Below are 23,999 nucleotides of genomic sequence, written 5' to 3'. Positions count from 1 at the left end.
CCTCAGAGTTATTAGGCCTAGGACTCCACTATATATATGATGCAGTGCTTTATAAAGTGAGGGGGGGCAATAACTCGATACTCCAGCTCCCTTGGGGGAGTAATTTAGATGATCCTTTTCAGATAGCAACGCACACTGTTACAGCCTCGTTATGACAAGGACAGTGAGGATTCAGCTGCTGCTATTGCCTTACTGATAACCTCAGAGCTACTGTACGTTCTCATACACGGCACATATGAAACGCCCCAATATATGAAAATCTTAGATTTCAGACTTTGATAATGGTGTGTCGAGAAACGGCTTCAATCAGTCACTGACAGAAGGTTTGGTCATGTGGTTCTGTTTGTGTTGATTCGAAGTGTTTTGCTCTGGGAATGACTTGACACATTGACATTGTAATTTAAAGCGCACTAAAATAACTACTTTTAAAACTTTCACTGACAACTTGGTGACAAAACAAGCTCTGTATTTACTTTACATTTGGGCTCCCAATTAACAGGAAGAAAAAAAACATTCTACGAAAACAGAGTTTCGGAGAGAAAATATAATTACATTCTCCTTTTGTTGTTATTTTCAATATGCTTTTTATGGTTGTTGTCAGAATAATGATATAATGTTAGGTCTAGACTAATCATCATAGACATCCAGATGTTGAGCTGGGTTCGAGTGCCACCAGGTTGTTGTTCTGTGCTTTAATTCTCACACTAGAGTTCTTTCCGCAAGGCAAACATATGGAGGGTGTAATGACAGGTTAACCTCTATAATGAAACAAGATTGTTTTGGAATATTCATGATCTGTCTTCACACTGCCTGGATGGGAAGAAGAATGAACAGCATAGGGATTCCTAGCCCGTAAACTGTTGTTGGTATATAGGCCTATTGTACTTTGTTTTACCTGTATTTAGCAATAGCTTAAACATAAGACTGAACAGAGTAACACCAATATACTGTATTAAGTATATCATTTAATTAATATACGTGATTTTATATAATATATATTTAACTAAAGGGACACCAAGGTAAGAACTCCACCAAATATCAAGTAACCTTTTACTGCAGTGGGCTAAATCAGTCAAAAAATCTACTTTGAAACAAAAGTATACACCTCATACACATGGTTATGGGCTTAAAAAAAGAAGACATCTGTGCTATGTCAGATATAGAGTTGAAATGTATTCAATTTTGAGTTTGCATCCCAATATTACACTTTACAGTACATTCGGAAAGTATTCAGACCCCTTAACTTTTTCCACATTTTGTTACGTTACAGCCATGTTTTAAAATGGCTGAAACAGTTTTTTCCCCTCATCAATCTACACACAATACCCCATTATGACAAAGCAAAAACAGGTATTTAGACATTTTGCAAATGTATGACTTTTTTTTTTTAAACTGACCCTTTAATTCAGTACTTTGTTGAAGCACCTTTGGCAGCGATTACAGCCTCGAGTCTTCTTGGGTATGACACTACAAGCTTGGCACATCTGCATTTGGGGAAATTCTCCCATTATTCTCTGCAGATCCTCTCAAGCTCTGTCAGGTTGGATGGGGAGCGTCGCTGCACAGCTATTTTCAGGTCTCTCCAGAGATGTTCGATTGGGTTCAAGTCCAGGCTCTGGCTGGGCCACTCAAGGACATTCAGAGACTTGTCCTGAAGCCACTCCTGTGTTGTCTTGGCTGTGTGCTTAGGGTCGTTGTCCTGTTGGAAAGTGAACTTTGCCCCAGTCTGAGGTCCTGAGCGCTCTGGAGAAGGTTTTCATTAAGGATCTCCCTGTACTTTGCTCCGTTCATCTTTCCCTCGATCCTGACTAGTCTCCCAGTCCCTGCCGCTGAAAAACATCCCCACAGCATGATATTGCCACCACCATGCTTCACCGTAGGGATGGTGCCAGGTTTCCTCCAGACGTGACACTTGGCATTCAGGCCAAAGAGTTGAATCTTCCATCTAGCAACTCTACCATAAAGGGCTGGTTGGTGGAGTGCTGCAGAGATGGCTTTCCTTCTGTAAGGTTCTCCCATCTTCACCGAGGAACTCTGGAGCTCTGTCAGAGTGACCATCGGGTTCTTGGTCACCTCCCTGACCAAGGCCCTTATCTCCCGATTTCTCAGTTTGGCCGGGCGGCTCTAGAGTCTTGGTTGTCCCAAACGTCTTCCATTTGAATGATGGAGGCCACTGTGTTCTTGAGGACCTTTGATGCTGCAGAAATATTTTGGTACCCTTCCCCAGATCTGTGCCTCAACCCAATCTTGTCTCGGAGCTCTAAGGATGGCCATTGGAAACAGGATGCACCTGAGCTCAATGTCAAGTCTCAAAGGAAAGGGTCAGAATAATTATGTAAATAAGGTGTTTCTGTGTTGTTTTTTAAATTGCAAGAATTTCTAAAAACCTGTTTTTAGCTTTGTCATTATAGACTGTTTTTATATATATATATATATATATATATACACAGTACCAGTCGAAAGTTTGGACACACCTACTCATTCAAGGGTTTTTCTTTATTTGTACTATTTTCAACATTCTACACTGTAGAATGTTACACTCTACCTTGTCACAACACAACTGATTGGTTCAAACTCCTTAAGAAGGAAATAAATTCCCCAAATTAACTTTGAACAAGGCACACCTGTTAATTGAAATGCATTCCAGGTGACTACCTCATGATGCTGGTTGAAAGAATGTCAAGAGTGTGCAAAACTGTCATTAAGGCAAAGGGTTGCTACTTTGAAGAATCTAAAATCTTTTTGTTTAACACTTTTTTGGTTACTACATGATTCCATATATGTTATTGCATAGTTTTGATGTCTTCACTATTATTCTACAATGTAGAAAATAGTAAAAATGTCACACCCTGACCTGCGAGAGATGGTTTGTTTCTCTATGTGGTTAGATCAGGGTGTGGGGTGGGCATTCTATGGTGTCTATTTCTTTGTTTTGAGCTGAGTATGGTTCCTAATCAGAGGCAGCTGTCTATCATTGTCTCTGATTAGGAATCATACTTAGGCAGCCTTTCCCCACCTGTAGTTGTGGGATCTTAATTTTGTACTGCTTGTTAAGCCTACAAGACGTGACGGTCAGATTTAATTGTTTATTATTTTTGTTTGTAGTGTTCTGGGGTATAATAAATACAACGATGAACACTTACCACACTGCGCTTTGCTCCACTCCTTTTGACGATCGTGACAAAAAAAGAAAGAAAAACCCCTGAATGAGTAGGTGTGTCCAAACCTTTGACTGGTACTGTACATTTTTTAATAAGGCTGTAACGTAACAAAATGTGGGAAAAAAATTAAGAGATCTGCACACTTTCCGAATGCGTACATCACAGAAGAATATCAAACCAAACCGTTTGACATAGACTTTTTAATTAATGTTTATTAATTATGAAATTATCATGTGACTTCCGGAAAGGGTTTTTAAATAGCGAATCATCTCATGTTTTTTCTCAGAGACACTTTTCTCTCTCTGCTTCTTCTCATACCAGCCTTCCTAACTTCTCTCTCTACCATTAGAAAGCAGAACACGTTTCTGCTCTTCCAGTGTGCTGCCCTCAAGGACTCAGTTTGATAATCCCTCTTCAGTCATCTCCATGGCATCTGCTCAGATTTCTCAGGGTTCATGCTGCTAAGGGTTCTTTGCATTACACCCCCGTCTCAACCCTTGAGCTGCAGCTAGCTATAACACAAAAGAGATGCTACACTTCCATGTCCCCTGTAATACATCACAGACCTGGGCTGACTCACTTTACCTCTCTCTTTCTAAGTTGATCACCTCTAGTTCTTTCTGCTCACTTTGTGCTCATCTACTCACATCAATAACTATTTCCACTCCTTGTTCATGTCCTTCAGATTACCACCCAGCTTGCCCTGTTCACTGCTGCTAGGGCTGTCTGTCTCTCAGGTCTGTCCCTGTCCAGCCGTCTTCAATGCCTCTGGGGCTGTCTGTCTCTTTCAGGTCTGTTCAGTGGTATGGCTGTCTGACTCTCTCAGGTCTGTTCAGTGGTAGGGTTGTCTGTCTCTCGCAGGTTTGTTTGTGTACAGTGGCTTGCGAAAGTGTTCACCCCCTTGGCATTTTTCCTATGTTGTTGCCTTACAACCTGGAATTAAAATAGATGTGTTGGGGGGTTTGTATCATTTGATTTACACAACATGCCTACCACTTTGAAGATGCAAAATATTTTTTATTGGGAAACAAACAAAGAAATAAGACAAACAGAAAGCTTGAGCGCGCATAACTATTCACCCCCCTAAGTCAATACATTGTAGAGCCAGCTTTTGCAGCAATCACAGCTGCAAGTCTCTAGGGGTATGTCTCTAAAAGCTTGGCACATCTAACCACTTGGCACATCTAGCCATTCTTCAAGGCAAAACTGCTCCAGCTCCTTCAAGTTGGATGGGTTCCGCTGGTGTACAGCAATCTTTAAGTCATACCACAGATTCTCAATTCGATTGAGGTCTGGGCTTTGACTAGGCCATTCCAAGACATTTAAATGTTTCCCCTTAAACCACTCAAGCGTTGCTTTAGCAGTATGCTTAGGGTCATTATCCTGCTGGAAGGTAAACCTCTGTCCCAGTCTCAAATCTCTGGAAGACTGAAACAGGTTTCCCTGTGGCTCAGTTGGTAGAGCATGGTGTTTGCAACGCCAGCATGGTGTGTGCAACGCCAGGGTTGTGGGTTTGATTCCCACGGTGGGCCAGTACAAAAAAATGCATGAAATGAAATGTATGCATTAACTACTGTAAGTCGCTCTGGATAAGAGCGTCTGCTAAATGACTAAAATGTAAATGTAAGAATTTCCCTGTATTTAGCGCCATCCATCATTCCTTCAATTCTGACCAGTTTCCCAGTCCCTGCTGATTAAAAACATCCCCACAGCATGATGTTCCCACCACCATGCTTCACTGTGGGATGGTATTCTCGGGGTGATAAGAGGTGTTGGGTTTGCGCCAGACATAGCGTTTTCCTTGATGGCCAAAAAGCTCAATTTTAGTCTCATCTGACCAGAGTACCTTCTTCCATATGTTTGGGGAGTCTCCCACATGCCTTTTGGCAAACACCAAATGTTTGCTTATTTTCTTCTTAAGCAATGGCTTTTTTCTGGCCACTCTTCCGTAAAGCCCAGCTCTGTGGAGTGTATGGCTTAAATTGGTCCTATGGACAGATACTCCAATCTCTGCTGTGGAACTTTGCAGCTCCTTCAAGGTTATTTTTGGTCTCTTTGTTTTATTTATTTTAATTTCACCTTTATTTAACCAGGTAGGCTAGTTGAGAACAAGTTCTCATTTACAATTGCGACCTGGCCAAGATAAAGCAAAGCAGTTCGACACATACAACAACACAGAGTTACACATGGAGCAAAACAAACATACAGTCAATAATACAGTAGAAAAATAAGTCTATATACAATGTGAGCAAATGAGGTGAGATAAGGGAGGTAAAGGCAAAAAAGGCCATGGTGGCAAAGTAAATACAATATAGCAAGTAAAACACTTGAATGGTAGATTTGCAGTAGAAGAAAGTGCAAAGTAGAAATAGAAATAATGGGGAGCAAAATAAATAAATATATAAATACAGTAGGGGAAGAGGTAGTTGTTTGGCCTTATTATAGATGGGCTATGTACAGGTGTAGTAATCTGTGAGCTGCTCTGACAGCTGGTGCTTAAAGCTAGTGAGGGAGATAAGTGTTTCCAGTTTCAGAGATTTTTGTAGTTCGTTCCAGTCATTGGCAGCAGAGAACTGGAAGGAGATATACCTGCTGGAGCGCATGCTACAGGTGGGTGCTGCTATGGTAACCAGCGAGCTGATATAAGGGGGGACTTGACCTAGCAAGGTCTTGTAGATGACCTGGAGCCAGTGGGTTGCCTCTCTGATTAATGCCCTCCATACCTGGTCCGTGAGTTTTAGTGAGCGGCCCTCTCTTGGCAGGTTTGTTGTGGTGCCAGATTCTTTCCATTTTTTAATAATGGATTTAATGGTGCTCCGTGGGATGTTTTGGATATTTTTTTATAATCCAACCCTGATCTGTACTTCTCCACAACTTTGTCCCTGACCTGTTTGGAGAGCTCTTTGGTCTTCATGGTGCCACTTGCTTGGTGGTACCCCTTGCTTAGTGGTGTTGCAGACTCTGGGGCCTTTCAGAACAGGTGTATATATACTGAGATCATGTGACAGATCATGTGACATTTAGATTAAATACAGGTGGACTTTATTTAACTAATTATGTGACTTCTGAAGGTATTTGGTTGCACCAGATCTTATTTAGGGGCTTCATAGCAAAGGGGGTGAATACATATGCACGCACCACTTTTCCATTACATTTTTTTTAAACAAGTAATTTTTTTCATTTCACTTCACCAATTTGGATTATTTTGTCTTTGTCCATTTACATGAAATCCAAATAAAAAGACATTTAAATTACAGGTTGTAATGCAACAAAATAGGAAAAACGCAAAGGGGATGAATACTTTTGCAAGGCACTGTACATCCAGCTCTGCCAGGTAGGTGCTGTAGACACCCTGCATGAGTCAGACAGAACAGAAGCCCTAAGGAACTGGCTGCTAGCTCAGCTCAGAAACGCTTCATTACACAGGTAACAAAGCATGAGCGTCTTGTAATTGCCTGGCATGGCTACCTGGGCCATAAACACAGACATTTTAATAGGACACTGTGTTCAGAGACAAAGGTCACTATTTGTGTATATATGATGAAATATTAGAGGTAGGACACATTCCACTAGAATGTCTACAAAAGGGTCGCCCGATAGCCGACAAACCATGAAAATGTATGTATGAACTGTATGTACTGTTTGACAAATGTGTTATTGAATAAGTGCGCAATTGTCTTTTCAGTGTTGATACTGTGTGTTTCTACTGAATTACCAGTAAAATGACATGAGTCTAGTGATGCATTAAATGTACTTTCCTCTTTCTAGTCAAATACATTCTTGTGGCGCTTGTATTTGGAACTAGCTGTGTTGTTGAGGCCCATGCAGTAAACCCTGTATGTGAGGCTTTCGTTAGTCTGTGTAACCCATTTAGTCTGTGTAACCCATTTAGTCTGTGTAACCCATTTAGTCTGTGTAACCCATTTAGTCTGTGTAACCAATTTAATTATCAGATCCACTGGACAGTCCTCCGCTGACCTTTTCCGACTTTGGGTTACGTGTTCTAGACAGAGATCATTTGATGCAAGCTGATGATGCCTTGCAGCTCGTTAGAGTGCAAACAGGCAGTGGCAGTGTTCAGCTTTGTTTAGCAGATTGGAAAAGACCAGCTAGTGTGAGTCCCTGCCAGCTTCTCTGATGGGAGACAGGGTGTTTGATGATCAGTCATGGGCTCCTATGTCTCACTCTGTACCCTGGCTGCCGGAGAGGGAGTTCAATATCACTTGAATGTCACGGAAACTAATTGGTGAGAGTTAGGACATTAAGTCTAATCTATACCGCTGCATACCGTACCGTAGATCACTCTCAGCATACTACTTACCAGCAGCCATTGTTCCTGAGATGAATACATACCTGTTCTGTGGCATGTTGTATAACAGGGATCGTCAACTAGATTCAGCCGCTGACCGATTTTTGTCTTGAGAGGGTGGTCAGGTAGCCGGAACATAATTACAAATAATTAGCAGACTGCAAATTGACCAACAAGATGCCCAAACCAATATAATATTTGACTAAAACATAATAATCATTTAAAACCCTGCTTACATTTGTATATGATCACGTAACAGCTAAAATAATGGAAATACTTTAATGAGGGATACAATGAGTATATTGAAAGCAGCTGCTTCCAGACAGGTGTGGTTCCTGAGTTAATTAAGCAATGAACATCCCATCATGATTAGGGTCATGTATAAAAATACTGTGCAGGCCATTATTTTGGCCACCATGGCTATGCCCCCATAGGATGACAATGCCGCCATCCACAGTGCACAAAAGGTCACTGAATGGTTTGATGTGCATGAAAACAATGTAGACTATATGCCATGGCTGTCTCCACCACCAGATCTTAACCCAATTGAACCCTTATGGGAGATTCTGGAGTGGCACCTGAGATAGTGTTTTCCATCAACAAAGCACCAAATGATGGCATTTCCCTTTGAAGAATGGTGTCCCATCCCTCCAATACAGTTACAGACACTTGTAGAATCTATGCAAGGTGCATTGAAGCTGTTCTGGCTCGTAATGGCCCAACACCCTATTAAGACACTTTATGTTGTTTTTTTCTTTATTTTGGCAGGTACCTACCTACCAGTTGAACTCGGAAGTTTACTAACACTTAGGTTGGAGTCATTAAAACTCGTTTTTCAACCACTCCACAAATTTCTTGTTAAAGCCTCACCAATATCCAATGGTAGCGCCTGGCGCGAAATACGAAAACCTTAAAAATGCTATAATTTCAATTTCTCAAACATATGACTATTTTAAGCCATTTGAAAGATAAGACTCTCCTTTATCTAACCACATTGTCCGATTTCAAAAAGGCTTTACAGCGAAAGCAAAACATTAGATTATGTCAGGAGAGTACCCAGCCAGAAATAATCACACACCCATTTTTCAAGCTAGCATATATGTCACAAAAACCAAAACCACAGCTAAATGCAGCACTAACCTTTGATGATCTTCATCAGATGACACTCCTAGGACATTATGTTATACAATACATGCATGTTTTGTTCAATCAAGTTCATATTTATATCAAAAACCAGCTTTTTACATTAGCATGTTTTGCTCAGAACTAGCATACCCACCGAAAACTTCCGGTGAATTTACTAAATTACTCACGATTAACGTTCACAAAATACATAAGAATTATAGATACAGAACTCCTTTATGCAATCGCGGTGTCAGATTTTAAAATAGCTTTTCGGTGAAAGCACATTTTGCAATATTCTGAGTAGATAGCCCGGCCATCACGGCTAGCTAATTTGACACCCACCAAGTTTGGCCCTCACCAAACTCAGATTTACTATAAGAAAAATTGGATTACCTTTGCTGTTCTTCGTCAGAATGCACTCCCAGGACTTCTACTTCAACAACAAATGTTGTTTTGGTTCGAAATAATCCATAGTTATATCCAAATAGCTCCGTTTTGTTCGTGCGTTCAAGTCACTGTCCGAAGGGTGACGCGACGGCGCGTTTCGTGACAAAAGAATTCAAAATATTCCATTACCGTACATCGAAGCATGTCAAACGCTGTTTAAAATAAAAATGTTATGCGATTTTTCTCATAAAATAGCGATAATATTCCAACCGCGTGACGTTGTATTCGTTCAAATACTGAAAGAAAAAAATGGAGTCGTCTCGTGCACGCGCACTCCAATGTCATTGTTCCCAGAAGGACCACTCACAAAAACCCCTGCTGTTTTTCGCCCAGAGACTGCAGAGCTCTCATTCCACTTTCTGGCGCCTTCCTAGAGCCAATGAAAGCCTTAGAAAATGTCACGTTACAGCAGAGATGCTGTATTGTTGATAGAGATCACCTAGAAGGACAAGAAATGGTCAGACAGGGCACTTCCTGTATAGAATCTTCTCAGGTTTTGGCCTGCGATATGAGTTCTGCTATACTCAGACACCATTCAAACAGTTTTGGAAACTTTAGAGTGTTTTCTATCCAAATCTACTAATTATATGCATATTATAGTTTCTGGGAAGGAGTAGTAACCAGATTAAATCGAGTACGTTTTTTATCCGGCCGTGAAAATACTGCCCCCTATCCCAAACAGGTTAAACTATACTTTTGGCAAGTCGGTTAGGACATCTACTTTGTGCTTGACACAAGTCATTTTTCCAACAATTGTTTACATTTCACTTATAATTCACTGTATCACAATTCCAGTGGGTCAGAAGTTTACATACACTAAGTTGACTGTGGCTTTAAACAGCTTGGAAAATTCCAGAAAATTATGTCATGGCTTTAGAAGCTTCTGATAGGCTAATTGACAACATTTGAGTCAATTGGAGGTGTACCTGTGGATGTATTTCAAAACCTACCTTCAAACTCAGTGCCTCTTTGCTTGACATCATGGGAAAATCAAAAGAAATCAACCAAGACCTCAGAAAATAAATTGTAGACCTCCACAAGTCTGGTTCATCCTTGGGAGCAATTTCCAAACGTCTGAAGGTACCACTTCATCTGTACAAACAATAGTATGCAAGTATAAACACCATGGGACCACGCAGCCGTCATACCGCTCAGGAAGGAGACGCATTCTGTCTCCTAGAGATGAACGTACTTTGGTGCGAAAAGTGCAAATCAATCCCAGAACAACAGCAAAGGACCTTGAGAAGATGCTGGAGGAAACAGGTACAAAAGTATCTATATCCACAGTAAAACGAGTCTTATATCGACATAACCTGAAAGGCCGCTCAGCAAGGAAGAAGCCACTGCTCCAAAACCGCCATAAAAAAGCCAGACTATGGTTTGCAACTGCACATGGGGACAAAGAAATGTCCGCTGGTCTGATGAAACAAAAAAAGAACTGTTTGGCCATAATGATCATCGTTATGTTTGGATGAAAAAGGGGGAGGCTTGCAAGCCAAAGAAAACCATCCCGACCTTGAAGCACTGGGGTTGGCAGCATCATGTTGTGGGGGTCCTTTGCTGCAGGAGGGACTGGTGCACTTCACAAAATAGATGGCATCATGAGGTAGGAAATGTTGGTGGATATATTAAAGCAACATCTCAAGACATCAGTCAGGAAGCTTGGTCGCAAATGGGTCTTCCAAATGGACAATGACCCCAAGCATACTTCCAAAGTTGTGGCAAAATGGCTGAAGGACAACAAAGTCAAGGTATTGGAGTGGCCATCACAAAGCCCTGACCTCAATCCTATAGAAAATTTGTGGGCAGAACTGAAAAAGCGTTTGCGAGCAAGGAGGCCTACAAACCTGACTCAGTTACACCAGCTCTGTCAGGAGGAATGGGACAGAATTCACCCAACTTATTGTTTATTTATTTATTTATTTATTTATTTCACCTTTATTTAACCAGGTAGGCAAGTTGAGAACAAGTTCTCATTTACAATTGCGACCTGGCCAAGATAAAGCAAGCAGTTTGACACATACAACAACACAGAGTTACACATGGAGTAAAACAAACATACAGTCAATAATATAGTAGAAAAATAAGTCTATATACAATGTGAGCAAATGAGGTGAGATAAGGGAAGTAAAGGCAAAAAAGGCCATGGTGGCGAAGTAAATACAATATAGCAAGTAAAACACTGGAATGGTTGATTTGCAGTGGAAGAAAGTGCAAAGTAGAAATAGAAATAATGGGGTGCAAAGGAGCAAAATAAATAAATATATAAATACAGTAGGGGAAGTGGTAGTTGTTTGGGCTAAATTATAGATGGGCTATGTACAGGTGCAGTAATCTGTGAGCTGCTCTGACAGCTGGTGCTTAAAGCTATTGTGGGAAGCTTGTGGAAGGCTACCTGAAACGTTTGACCCAAGTTAAACAATTTAAAGGCAATGCTACCAAAAACTAAGTGAGTGTATGTAAACTTCTGACCCACTGAAAATGTGATGAAAGAAATTAAAGCTAAAATAAATCCTTCTCTCAACTATTATTCTGACATTTCACGTTCTTAAAATAAAGTGGTCATCCTAACTGACCTAAGACAGTGAATTCTTACTAGGATAAAAATTCAGGAATTGTGAAAAACTGAGTTTAAATGTATTTGGCTTAAGTGTATGTAAACTTCAACTGTATATCTCTATTATTTGTTTGAATACTTTGGAACAGATTTCCAAAATGAAAATCACTTCGATCTGATTTTCGGATGTTTTGACAGTCTTTTATGTCCAACTATAAAACCTTTTTTTTTTTGGTTTTACATTTGCTCAGAAAACGTAGGGGGCCTAATAAAATCACCGGCAGTTGGGGTACCCTGTTGTATAGCATGTTGTATACCCTCTTGGATATACAGTACCATTGAGCATTGTAATCTCTCTGATTAGTGATGTACATAAAATACATTGACACGAAAACTGTCACTGGGCCTTCTCAGAGTTTCTCACACAAGTTCTGTTTTATCACAACAAAGCTTTGCCTAGTTATCCTACCTTTTTCCATTGTAGCTCCCCTCCATCTACATTATGTTGCTGTAGAAGCTGGCTGCCATCTCTGTATAAAAACAAAAACACAAAAGAAATCAGTGGGTTCCACGGGCGTGAACTAGTGTGACTTTCAACAGTGCAGAGCTTGACATGGAATTTTAATAGATTATTTCCCCCTGTTGCGCTCTTTTAATTTAAACCATTTTGGAGTTAGCATTACAGGAAGCCTGTGGATACTTTGTTTGCAACTGTGATTTAAACTCCAAAGAGTTTCTTAGGAAAAACACTGGCTTAAAAAAAGGCAATTTACTGAATCAGAATCTTTTGATCTTTTTTAAATTTTCTGCAGTTCCCCTTTCCTCTTATCTCGCCTGTCAGTGGGAGAGTAGAGCCACCATTACAGACAGTCCTGATGTTTGACTATGTCTTCCTCAAACATTACATTGCAAGCCACTATCATTATACAAAACATATTCCTTCATAAAAACTGGTGTTGTTCTCAACTCCCTCTCAAACCCACTCCAGTGGAAAATATACTTATTTTTATGATGGTACCTGCTGACCCTCACCTGTAATGGAACGTGTATTTAAGTCAGATAAAAAAACTGCTGGAAATATCTGTCATATTAAATGTATAATAATAGTATAAACAGTATTTCTATATACCAAAAATACTATATTTGTGTCGTATGCTTTCCAACAAATAGTCTCAAGTGAAATATCGAAACAGAGAAAATACTCCAGATATCAGTGAACGCAGTTGACTACTTATCTTAGTTCTCAAGAGTGTCAGAAGATAGCTTATGAAAGAGGCTGCAGTCTCTCTGCTACAGTACAGTGAGTGAGCAATAAAGCTTAGAGGGCTCCTAAAGGGGCTGCCTGCGAGGCAGTATATCAGTCTGAAACGGCCTATGGTTGATTTAGGCGGTCATGGGCAGGTGCAGACCACACAATCACAAGGAGCTGGGCTGAGGGCTACGCCCTCTGCCACGCTGATATCTGGCTGAAAGAGTTAATGCACAGGAATATCTAACCAGGAAAGGAAGAGATGCTATTAATAAACGGAGCACACATACAGTATGAAAGGGCATCATTTGGAGGTGGAGGTCATGTAAATCCAAATGATCAGTATTGCATTGCTCATGGCTGAACACGTTGACGGTTGACATTAAAAAGTCATTTTTCCTGCTCTACACCAATACTCCCCCTTAGCCCAACACCTAATCTACAGTATGACAGCCATCTGGGTCCCCTTAAGAGGTTTTCTACATTCCTTGAAACATTTTTCTCTTTCATACACAGTGTGAAGAGGCGGTTTTCTAGATGTTTAACAAGTGAGTTGCCAGTCTATGCGATCATATTATTCATGCAATGTACAGTATATCGTTAAAAACCCTTTTCTTGCAACAGGGAAGGCACTGAGTAAAAACCTTCGTATATGGGGGAAATAGACAGAGGAACATGTCTTCCTCCGTCTGACTTTGATTCTATGTGTCCGGTTCTCTGAGAGGTTTTGCTAACATCACACGTTCAGATGACTTCTCTCCCACCTGCAATGTTGACAGATCTATAAAAACTCCTCATTGTCTGTTTGGTAGATAAGGCATGGATGATAAGTTAACTCGGCGCCGATGGGTTATATCCAGGGCCCGTCAATGAGAACTGTGATTTACCTTTGAGAGACATTTGATCAAATATTTCTACAGATGATGGGAGAAGACGTGAGGAAGATTTGATAGTAAAGCTGCACGGCTTCCCTCATCGTACATTCACTCCCTTGCAATGAGGATGACCTCCACCCTACACTCATTCTAATTCTCATCTCTGTCTCTGGGCCGACAGAACGTGAGCAGAGAGCATTCTTGTCCTTGTCGGTATCTGGAGATTGCTGTAGATTGCTGGAAGTGTCCTCCAGGCAGTGACAACCTGTCCAGTTTTGGGACTGGCACTGAGCTGGCGCTGCATACCAAGCAGACAGTCCCCTCCCCAGCCCTCTCTCAGCCTCCCTCTGTGCCCTGTGCTGCCAGGGAAACATGGACTGGTTTATTGTACACTCAGACCACGCAGCAGCTCAGGCTGAGAGGAATGCATTTGTTCTATGGATGCTGTCAGGGGACTGCAGCTGCCTGCCTGGCCTATACTGCAGGAGCTAAGTAAAGAAAGAAGGGTTACATTCAGTTTACATCATAGAGGGCTACACACACATTCACACCCACACAATCCATATCTACTTCTTTTTTTCCTCACATAAATCTTATACAACTTTTCCCTTTATTTCTTGCTCATACAGTAACAGTTAAAAGTTTGGACACACCTACTCATTCTTTCCTTTGCCTTGATGACAGCTTTGTACACTCTTGGCATTCTCTCAACCAGCCTCACGAGGTAGTCACCTGGAATGCATTTCAATTAACAGGTGTGCCTTCTTAAGTACATTTGTGGAATTTCTTTCCTTCTTATTGCGTTTGAGCCAATCAGTTGTGTTGTGACAAGGTAGGGGTGGTATACAGAAGATAGCCCTATTTGGTAAAAAAATCAAGTTCATATTATGTCAAGGACAGCTCAAATAAGCAAAGAGAAATGACAGTCCATCATTACTTTAAGACGTGAAGATAAGTCAATCTAGGAAATGTCAAGAACTTTCATGACAGTCCATGATTACTTTAACCTCTACGGCAACGGTTCCCAAACTTTTTATAGTCCCGTACCCCCAAACATTCAAACCCTAGCGCCAGGGTCAGCGCACCCTCAAATGTGTTTTTTTGCCATCGCTGTAAGGCTGCCACACACACACTATACGATACATTTATTAAACATAAGAATGAGTGAGTTGTCACAACCCGGCTTGTGGGAATTGACAAAGAGATCTTATAGGACCATAGGAGTTCTGTTATACTCACAGACACCATTCAAACAGTTTTAGAAAATTTAGGGTGTTTTCTATCCAAAGCCAATAATTATATGCATATTCTAGTTACTGGGCAGGTGTAGTAACCAGATTAAATCGGGTACGTTTTTTATCCAGCCGTGCAAATACTGCCCCTTATCCCCAACAGGTTAACGAGAGTCTTGTCTTTAAAATGCTGTAAAATAGTCATATGTTTGAGAAATTGAAGTAATAGCATTTCTAAGGTATTTGAATAACGCGCCACAGGATTCCACTGGCTGTTACGTAGGTGGGACGATTTCGTCCCGCCGGCCCTAGAGAGGTTAATCTAACCACACTGTCCGATTTCAAAAAGGCTTTACAACGAAAGCAAAACATTAGATTATGTCAGCAGAGTACCCAGCCAGAAATAATCAGACACCCATTTTTCAAGCTAGCATATAATGTCACAAAAACCCAGAAGACAGCTAAATGCAGCACTAACCTTTGATGATCTTCATCAGATGACACACCTAGGACATTATGTTATACAATACATGCATGTTTTGTTCAATCAAGTTCATATTTATATCAAAAACCAGCTTTTTACATTAGCATATGACATTCAGAACTAGCATACTAAAAATTTACTAAACTACTCACGATAAACGTTCACAAAAAGCATAACAATTATTTTAAGAATTATAGATACAGAACTCCTCTATGCACTCGATATGTCCGATTTTAAAATAGCTTTTCGGTGAAAGCACATTTAGCAATATTCTAAGTAGATAGCCCGGCATCACAGGGCTAGCTATTTAGACATCCAGCAAGTTTAGCACTCACCAAAGTCAGATTTACTATAAGAAAAATGTTATTACCTTTGGTGTTCTTCGTCAGAATGCACTCCCAGGACTTATACTTCAATAACAAATGTTGGTTTGGTCCCAAATAATCCATAGCTATATTCAAACAGCGGCGTTTTGTTCGTGCGTTCAAGACACTATCCGAAAGGGTAAAGAAGGGTGACGAGCACGACGCATTTCGTGACAAAAAAATTGTAAATATTCCATTACCGTACTTCGAAGCATGTCAACCGCTGTTTAAAATCAATTTTTATGCCATTTTTCTCGTAAAAAAGCGATAATATTCCGACCGAGAATCAGCGTTTAGGTAAAAAGACGAAAGAAAATAAAGCATGGCCCATTGTCCTCTGATCGGCCACTTGCCAAAAGCGCAAATGTGTTTCAGCCTGGGGCTGGAATTACATCATTCAGCTTTTTCCCGCCTTCTGAGAGCCTATGGGAGCCGTAGGAAGTGTCACGTTACAGGAAAGATCCTCAGTCTTCAATAAACAGAGGCAAGAACTCAAGGAATGGTCAGACAGGCCACTTCCTGTAAGGAATCTTCTCAGGTTTTTGCCTGCCAAATGAGTTCTGTTATACTCACAGACACCATTCAAACAGTTTTTGAAACTTTAGGGTGTTTTCTATCCGAAGCCAATAATTATATGCATATTCTAGTTTCTGGGCAGTAGTAATAACCAGATTAAATCGGGTACGTTTTTTATCCGCCGTGTAAATACTGCCCCCTACCCCCAACAGGTTAAAGAATGAATCAATCAGCAAAGGGTCTTGAGGAGATTCAGAGGTGTATAGCATAGAGTAAAATTGTTTGAATTGATCATTGATCTCTTTATGTATAACTGTGGTGGCACCGGACAGGGTCCTTATTTGTGGGATTAAACGTGAGGCCTCAGATTTACGGATCTGATGTGCAAGGAGTTTACTGGCCTTGTCGCCTTGTTCATACACTCTGTATCGATCTTGCAAGAGTAACTGTTCAGCTTGCCTGGTAGAAAGCTCATCAAATTCAGATTGGAGGAGTTGGTGCTCTTTATGTAGATCAGAGGAAGGATCCGTAGCATACTTCTCATCCAATGTGGCTATGGATTCGCTCAGGTCCCGAAGTTGCTGAGAGCGAGCTTTGTTTTGGTTGGCTGTATAAGAAATAATTTGGCCACGTAGGTATGCTTTGAGAGACTCCCATATGGTAGAGCAGGACATATCTGGCATTGAATTAGTTTCTAGGAATAAGGTTATTTCAGAAGAAATGAAATTGACAAACCCCTTATCTGAGAGTAAAATGGGGTTAAGATGCCATTGATAACACATAGGAGGTCGCTGGGGAAACTCTAGTCCAATCACTAATGGTGAATGGTCAGAAATAACAATACTCTCGTAGGTACACCGCCGACGGTTAGGCAGAAGTTTTTTGTCCAAAAAGAAGTAATCAATGCGGGAGTATGTTTGATGAACATAAGAATAAAAGGAATACCATCTATCTGTAGGGTGTAGGAAACACCAGGCCTCACACATAGCATATTTCTGAAGAAAAGATTGAATAAGTAGGGCACATTTAGATGGGCCTGTAGTTCTTCGTGAGGACTTGTCATGAACTGGGGACATTCTACAGTTGAAATACCCTCCTAAAATCAGCAAATGGGAATCTAAATTGGGTATAGCAGATAAAAAGTAAGAAATGAAACTTGTGTCATCCCACTAGCCAAAACAAGAGGGGTAGGAAACAGTTTACCGGTTACTATGACGTATAGTCCCTTAGGATCAGCAATAACCTCAGAAGCTACAAAGGGAGTAGATGTATCAACCAAAATGGCAGCACCTCTTGATTTACTATGAAAGTTAGAGTGGAACTCTTGACCAACCCAGTCCCTACGCATCCTTAAATGCTCACCAGTCCTCAAGTGAGTCTCTTGTAGAAATGCAACATTTGCATTCAAACCCTTTAATTGTGTCAGCACCCTCTTACGCTTCACAGGGTTGTTAACCCCTTTGATGTTCCACGAAATGTACTTGATCGTATTATTTCGGCCAGCCTGAGCACTCCCATTATACAACCCTGTCATTAGAGCATAGAGTGGAAAAGCAATGAATACCCAAAAACCCCACAATCAAAGTTTATTTGTCACGTGCGCCGAATACAACAGGTGTAGACCTTACAGTGAAATGCTTACTTACAGGCTCTAACCAATTGTGCGAATAAAAAGGTGTGTGTGTGGGTGTGTGTGTGTGTGTGTGTGGGTGTGTGTGTGTGTGTGTGTGTGGGTAAGTAAAGAAATAAAACAACAGTAAAAATACATTTGAAAATAAGAGTAGCAAGGCTATATACAGACACCGGTTAGTCAGGCTTATTGAGGTAGTATGTACATGTGGGTATGGTTAAAGTGACTATGCATATATGATGAACAGAGAGTAGCAGTAGCGTAAAAAGAGGGGTTGGCGGGTGGTGGGACACAATGCAGATACCCCGGTTAGCCAATGTGCGGGAGCACTGGTTGGTCGGGCCAATTGAGGTAGTATGTATATGAATGTATAGTTAAAGTGACTATGCATATAAGATAAACAGAGAGTAGCAGGGGGAGGGCACACAATGCAAGTAGTCCGGGTAACCATTTGGTTACCTGTTCAGGAGTCTTATGGCTTGGGGGTAAAAACTGTTGAGAAGTTTTTTGTCCTAGACTTGGCACTCCGGTACCGCTTGCCATGCGGTAGTAGAGAGAACAGTCTATGACTGGGGTGGCTGGGGTCTTTGACAATTTGCAGGGCCTTCCTCTAACACCGCCTGGTGTAGAGGTCCTGGATGGCAGGCAGCTTAGCCCCAGTGATGTACTGGGCCGTACGCACTACCCTCTGAAGTGCCTTGCGGTCAGAGGCCGAGCAATTGCCGTACCAGGCAGTGATGCAACCGGTCAGGATGCTCTCGATGTTGCAGCTGTAAAACCTTTTGAGGATCTCAGGACCCATGCCAAATCTTTTTAGTTTCCTGAGGGGGAATCGGCTTTGTCGTGCCCTCTTCACGACTGTCTTGGTGTGTTTGGACCATTCTAATTTGTTGTTGATGTGGACACCAAGGAATTTGAAGCTCTCAACCTGCTCCACTACAGCCCCGTTGATGAGAATGGGGACATGCTCGGTGCTCCTTTTCCTGTAGTCTACAATCATCTCCTTAGTCTTGGTTACGTTGAGGGATAGGTTGTTATTCTGGCACCACCCGGCCAGGTCTCTGTCCTCGTCCCTATAGGCTGTCTCATCGTTGTCGGTGATCAGGCCTACCACTGTTGTGTCGTCAGCAAACTTAATGATAATGGTGGAGTCGTGCCTGGCCATGCAGTCGTGGGTGAACAGGGAGTACAGGAGGGGACTGAGCACGCACCCCTGGGGAGCTCCAGTGTTAAGGATCAGCGTGGCAGATGTGTTGCAACCTACCCTCACCACCTGGGGGCGGCCCATCAGGAAGTCCAGGATCCAGTTGCAGAGGGAGGTGTTTAGTCCCAGGTTCCTTAGCTTAGTGATGAGCTTTGAGGGCACTATGGTGTTGAACGCTGAGCTGTAGTCAGTGAATAGCATTCTCACATAGGTGTTCCTTTTGTCCAGGTGGGAAAGGGCAGTGTGGAGTGCAATAGAGATTGCATCATCTGTGTATCTGTTTGGGCGGTATGCAAATTGGAGTGGGTCTAGGGTTTCAGGGATAATGGTGTTGATGTGAGCCATTACCAGCCTTTCAAAGCACTTCATGACTACGGACGTGAGTGCTACGGGTCTGTAGTCATTTAGGCAGGTTGCCTTTGTGTTCTTGGGCACAGGGACTATGGTGGTCTGCTTGAAGCATGTTGGTATTACAGACTCAATCAGGGAGAGGTTGAAAATGTCAGTGAAGACACCTGCAAGTCGGTCAGCACATGCCCAGAGCACACGTCCTGGTAATCCATCTGGCCCCGCAGCCGTGGGAATTTTGACCTGTTCAAAGGTCTTACTCACGTCGGCTACGGAGAGCGGGATCACACAGTCGTCTGGAACAGCTGATGCTCTCATGCATGCCTCAGTGTTGCTTGCCTCGAAGCGAGCATAGAAGTGATTTAGCTCGTCTGGTAGGCTCGTGTCACTGGGCAGCTCGCGGCTGTGCATCCCTTTGTAGTCTGTAATAGTTTGCAAGCCCTGCCACATCTGACGAGCGTCAGAGCCGGTGTAGTATGATTAACTTGAGTAACTTGTCTCAGAGTAATAATGTACGGTGCAAGATATTTGGAAAAAGTACAGAAAAAAAATAAAAAGACAGAATGACAATTCAACCTCCTTCCTCCCCCCAACCACCTCCCCCCATCCCAGACAGTACCTCCCCAAACGAGGTACAAGCCTAAATAGAACATGTTCTCTTCGCACAGTATGTCTGTGAGAGTGCGGGGTTAAACCCAAACCCACTGTCCCGCTCTTTAAAGTCGCGTCTTGTGTTAGTGGATCAAGCAGCAAAAAGAGAGAAAAATAAAAGTGAATCCCTTGTGCAAACGAAATTACAAAAGCACCACTTGTAGATGTATATAATTATATTCCCAGTCTTACAACAGCCGTTGAGAGAGAAAATAAATAAAATGTGTAAAGACTCTCAACCAAAAACCTAATTTTAAGTAAGCAAATCGTAGTAAGACGATCAAAAAAATATATAATAATAATAATAATAATTGTCAAGTTTGACGATAAGACCAAAAAACTATGTGTGTGCAACGTTGAACGTTTGCTGGGCAGAAATGAAGTTCAAAACCTTTAAAATTGAAGTGAAGACCCCCCAAAACGTGTAGCCTCGGAACATTTACTGTTTACTGGGTCAGTACAAACTGATGCAGTAAACTGAATAGGTGAATGAGACAGCCTAGAAACAAAGGAGTTAAGTAAAACCTTTATACAATGAAATTAAAATGACTGAAAATCAAATGAAATTTTACTTGTCACATACATATGGTTAGCAGATGTTAATGCGAGTGTAGCGAAATGCTTGTGCTTCTAGTTCCGACCATGCAGTAATATCTAACAAGTAATCTAACAATTTCACAACAACTACCTTATACACACACAAGCATAAAGGAATGAATAAGAATATGTACATAAAAATATATGGATGAGCGATGGCCGAACGGCATAGGCAAGATGCAGTAGATGGTATAGAGTACAGTATATACATATGAGATGAGTAATGTAGGGTATGTAAACATTATATAAAGTGTCATTGTTTAAAGTGGCTAGTGATACATTTATTACATCCAATTTTTAATTATTAAAGTGGCTAGAGATGAGTCAGTATGTTGGCAGCAGCCACACAATGTTAGTGATGGCTGTTTAACAGTCTGAGATAGAAGCTGTTTTTCAGTCTCTCGGTCCCAGCTTTGATGCACCTGTACTGACCTCGCCTTCTGGATGATAAGCGGGGTGAACAGGCAGTGGCTCGGGTGGTTGTTGTCCTTGATGATCTTTTTGGCCTTCCTGTGACATCGGGTGGTGTAGGTGTCCTGGAGGACAGGTAGTTTGCCCCCGGTGATGCGTTCTGCAGACCTCACTACCCTCTGGAGAGCCTTACGGTTGTGGGCGGAGCAGCTGCCGTACCAGGCGGTGATACAGCCCGACAGGATGCTCTCGATTGTGTATCTGAAAAAGTCCTGAGGTTGAAGAGGCGCTGTTGCGCCTTCTTCACCACGCTGTCTGTGTGGGTGGACCATTTCAGTTTGTCCGTGATGTGTACACCGAGGAACTTAAAACTTTCCACCTTCTCCACTACTGTCCCGTCGATGTGGATAGGGGGCTGCTCCCTCTGCTGTTTCCTGAAGTCCACAATCATCTCCTTTGTTTTGTTGACATTGAGTGAGAGGTTATTTTCCTGACACCACACTCCGAGGGCCCTCACCTCCTCCCTGTAGGCTGTCTCGTCGTTATTGGTAATCAAGCCTACCACTGTAGTGTCGTCTGCAAACTTGATGATTGAGTTGGAGGCGTGCATGGCCACGCAGTCATGGGTGAACAGGGAGTACAGGAGAGGGCTGAGAACACACCCTTGTGGGGCCCAAGTGTTGCGGATCAGTGGGGTGGAGATGTTGTTTCCTACCCTCACCACCTGGGGGCGGCCCGTCAGGAAGTCCAGGACCCAGCTGCTCAGGGCGGCGTCGAGACCCAGGGTCTCGAGCTTAATGACGAGTTTGGAGGGTACTATGGTGTTAAATGCTGAGCTGTAGTCGATGAACAGCATTCTTACATAGGTATTCCTCTTGTCTCTTCCTCTTGGGTTAGGGCAGTGTGCAGTGTGATTGCGATTGCGTCGTCTGTGGCCCTATTGGGGTGGTAAGCAAATTGGACTGGGTCTAGGGTGTCAGGTAAAGTGGTTGTTCCACTGGATATCATAAGGTGAATCCACCAATTTGTAAGTCGCTCTGGATAAGAGCGTCTGCTAAATGACTTAAATGTAAATGTAAGGTAGGGTGGAGGTGATATGGTCCTTGACTAGTCTCTCAAAGCACTTCATGATGACGGAAGTGAGTGCTACGGGGCGATAGTCATTTAGCTCAGTTACCTTAGCTTTCTTGGGAACAGGAACAATGGTGGCCCTCTTGAAGCATGTGGGAACAGTGGACTGGGATAAGGATTGATTGAATATGTCCGTAAACACACCAGCCAGCTGGTCTGCGCATGCTCTGAGGACGCGGCTAGGGATGCCGGCAGCCTTGCGAGGGTTAACACGTTTAAATGTTTTACTAATGTTGGCTGCAGTGAAGGAGAGCCCGCAGCTTTTGGTAGCGGGCCATGTCGGTGGCACTGTATTGTCCTCAAAGTGAGCAAAGAAGTTGTTTAGTTTGTCTGGGAGCAAGACATCGTGGTCCGCGACGGGGCTGGTTTTCTTTTTGTAGTCCGTGATTGACTGTAGACCCTGCCACATACTTCTCGTGTCTGAGCCGTTGAATTGCGACTCTACTTTGTCTCAATACTGACGCTTAGCTTGTTTGATTGCCTTGCGGAGAGAATAGCTACACTGTTTGTTTTCGGTCATGTTTCCGTTCGCCTTGCCCTGATTAAAAGCAGTGGTTCGCGCTTTCAGTTTTGCGTGAATGCTGCCATCAAGCCACGGTTTCTGGTTGGGGAAGGTTTTAATAGTCGCTGTGGGTAAAACATCACTGATGCACTTGCTAATAAACTCGCTCACCGAATCAGCGTACTCATCAATGTTATTGTCCGACGCTATGCGGAACATATCCCAGTCCACGTGATCAAAGCAATCTTGACGCTTGGAATCCGATTAGACCAGCGTTGAACAGACCTGAGCACAGGCGTTTTCTGTTTTAGTTTCTGTCTATAGGCTGAGAGCAACAAAATGGAGTCGTGGTCAGATTTTCCGAAAGGAGGGCGGGGAGGGCTTTGTATGCGTCGCGGAAGTTAGCCCTCCCTGTAGCTCAGTTGGTAGAGCATGGTGTTTGCAACGCCAGGGTTGTGGGTTCGATTCCCACGGGGGGCCAGCAAAAAAAATTGTATGAAATGTATGCATTCACTACTGTAAGTCGCTCTGGATAAGAGCGTCTGCTAAATGACTAAAATGTAAATGTAAGTTAGAATAACAATGATCCAGGGTTTTGCCAGCCCTGGTTGGGCATTCGATTAGGTGATACAATTTAGGGAGCCTTGTTTTCAGATTAGCCTTGTTAAAATCCCCAGCTACAATAAATGCAGCCTCAGGGTATGTGGTTTCCAGTTTACATAAAGTCCAAGGAAGTTCTTTCAGGGCCGTCGATGTGTCTGCTTGGGGGGGGGGGGATGTACGCGACTGTGATTATAATCGAAGAGAATTCTCTTGGTAGATAATGCGGTTGGCATTTGATTGTAAGGAAATCTAGGTCAGGTGAACAAAAGGACTTGAGTTCCTGTATGTTGTTATGATCACACCACGTCTCGTTAATTTGTTTCTGTCGGCGCGACGCGTGAAGAAATCCGGTGGCTGTACCGACTCTGATAACGTATCCCGAGTAAGCCATGTTTCCGTGAAACAAAGAACGTTACAATCTCTGATGTCTCTCTGGCAGGCAACCCTTGCTCGGATTTCGTCTGCCTTGTTGTCAAGAGACTGGATATTGGCGAGTAGTATACTCGGGAGCGGTGCGCGATGTGCCCGTCTACGTAGCCTGACCAGAAGACCGCTCCGTCTGCCCCTTCTTCTACGACGCCGTTGTTTTGGCTCGCCGGCTG

General features: G+C 42.5%; 1 protein-coding gene and 1 non-coding gene across 4 annotated transcripts in view; both read left to right on the top strand.

Moving 5' to 3' along the window:
• Nucleotides 1-23,999, top strand: part of LOC106602987 (neurexin-2) — a 326,762-nt gene that overhangs the window by 180,171 nt on the left and 122,592 nt on the right. The gene's annotated exons all lie outside the window — the stretch shown is intronic.
• On the top strand, nt 23,199-23,274 carry trnaa-ugc (transfer RNA alanine (anticodon UGC)). The gene has a single exon. It is a non-coding gene; the product is annotated as a tRNA-Ala (tRNA).

This window comes from Salmo salar, chromosome 04 (genome assembly GCF_965601325.2).
Source record: "Salmo salar chromosome 04, fSalSal1, whole genome shotgun sequence".
NCBI lineage: Eukaryota > Metazoa > Chordata > Actinopteri > Salmoniformes > Salmonidae > Salmo > Salmo salar.
This window is presented reverse-complemented; position numbering and strand designations above follow the sequence as displayed.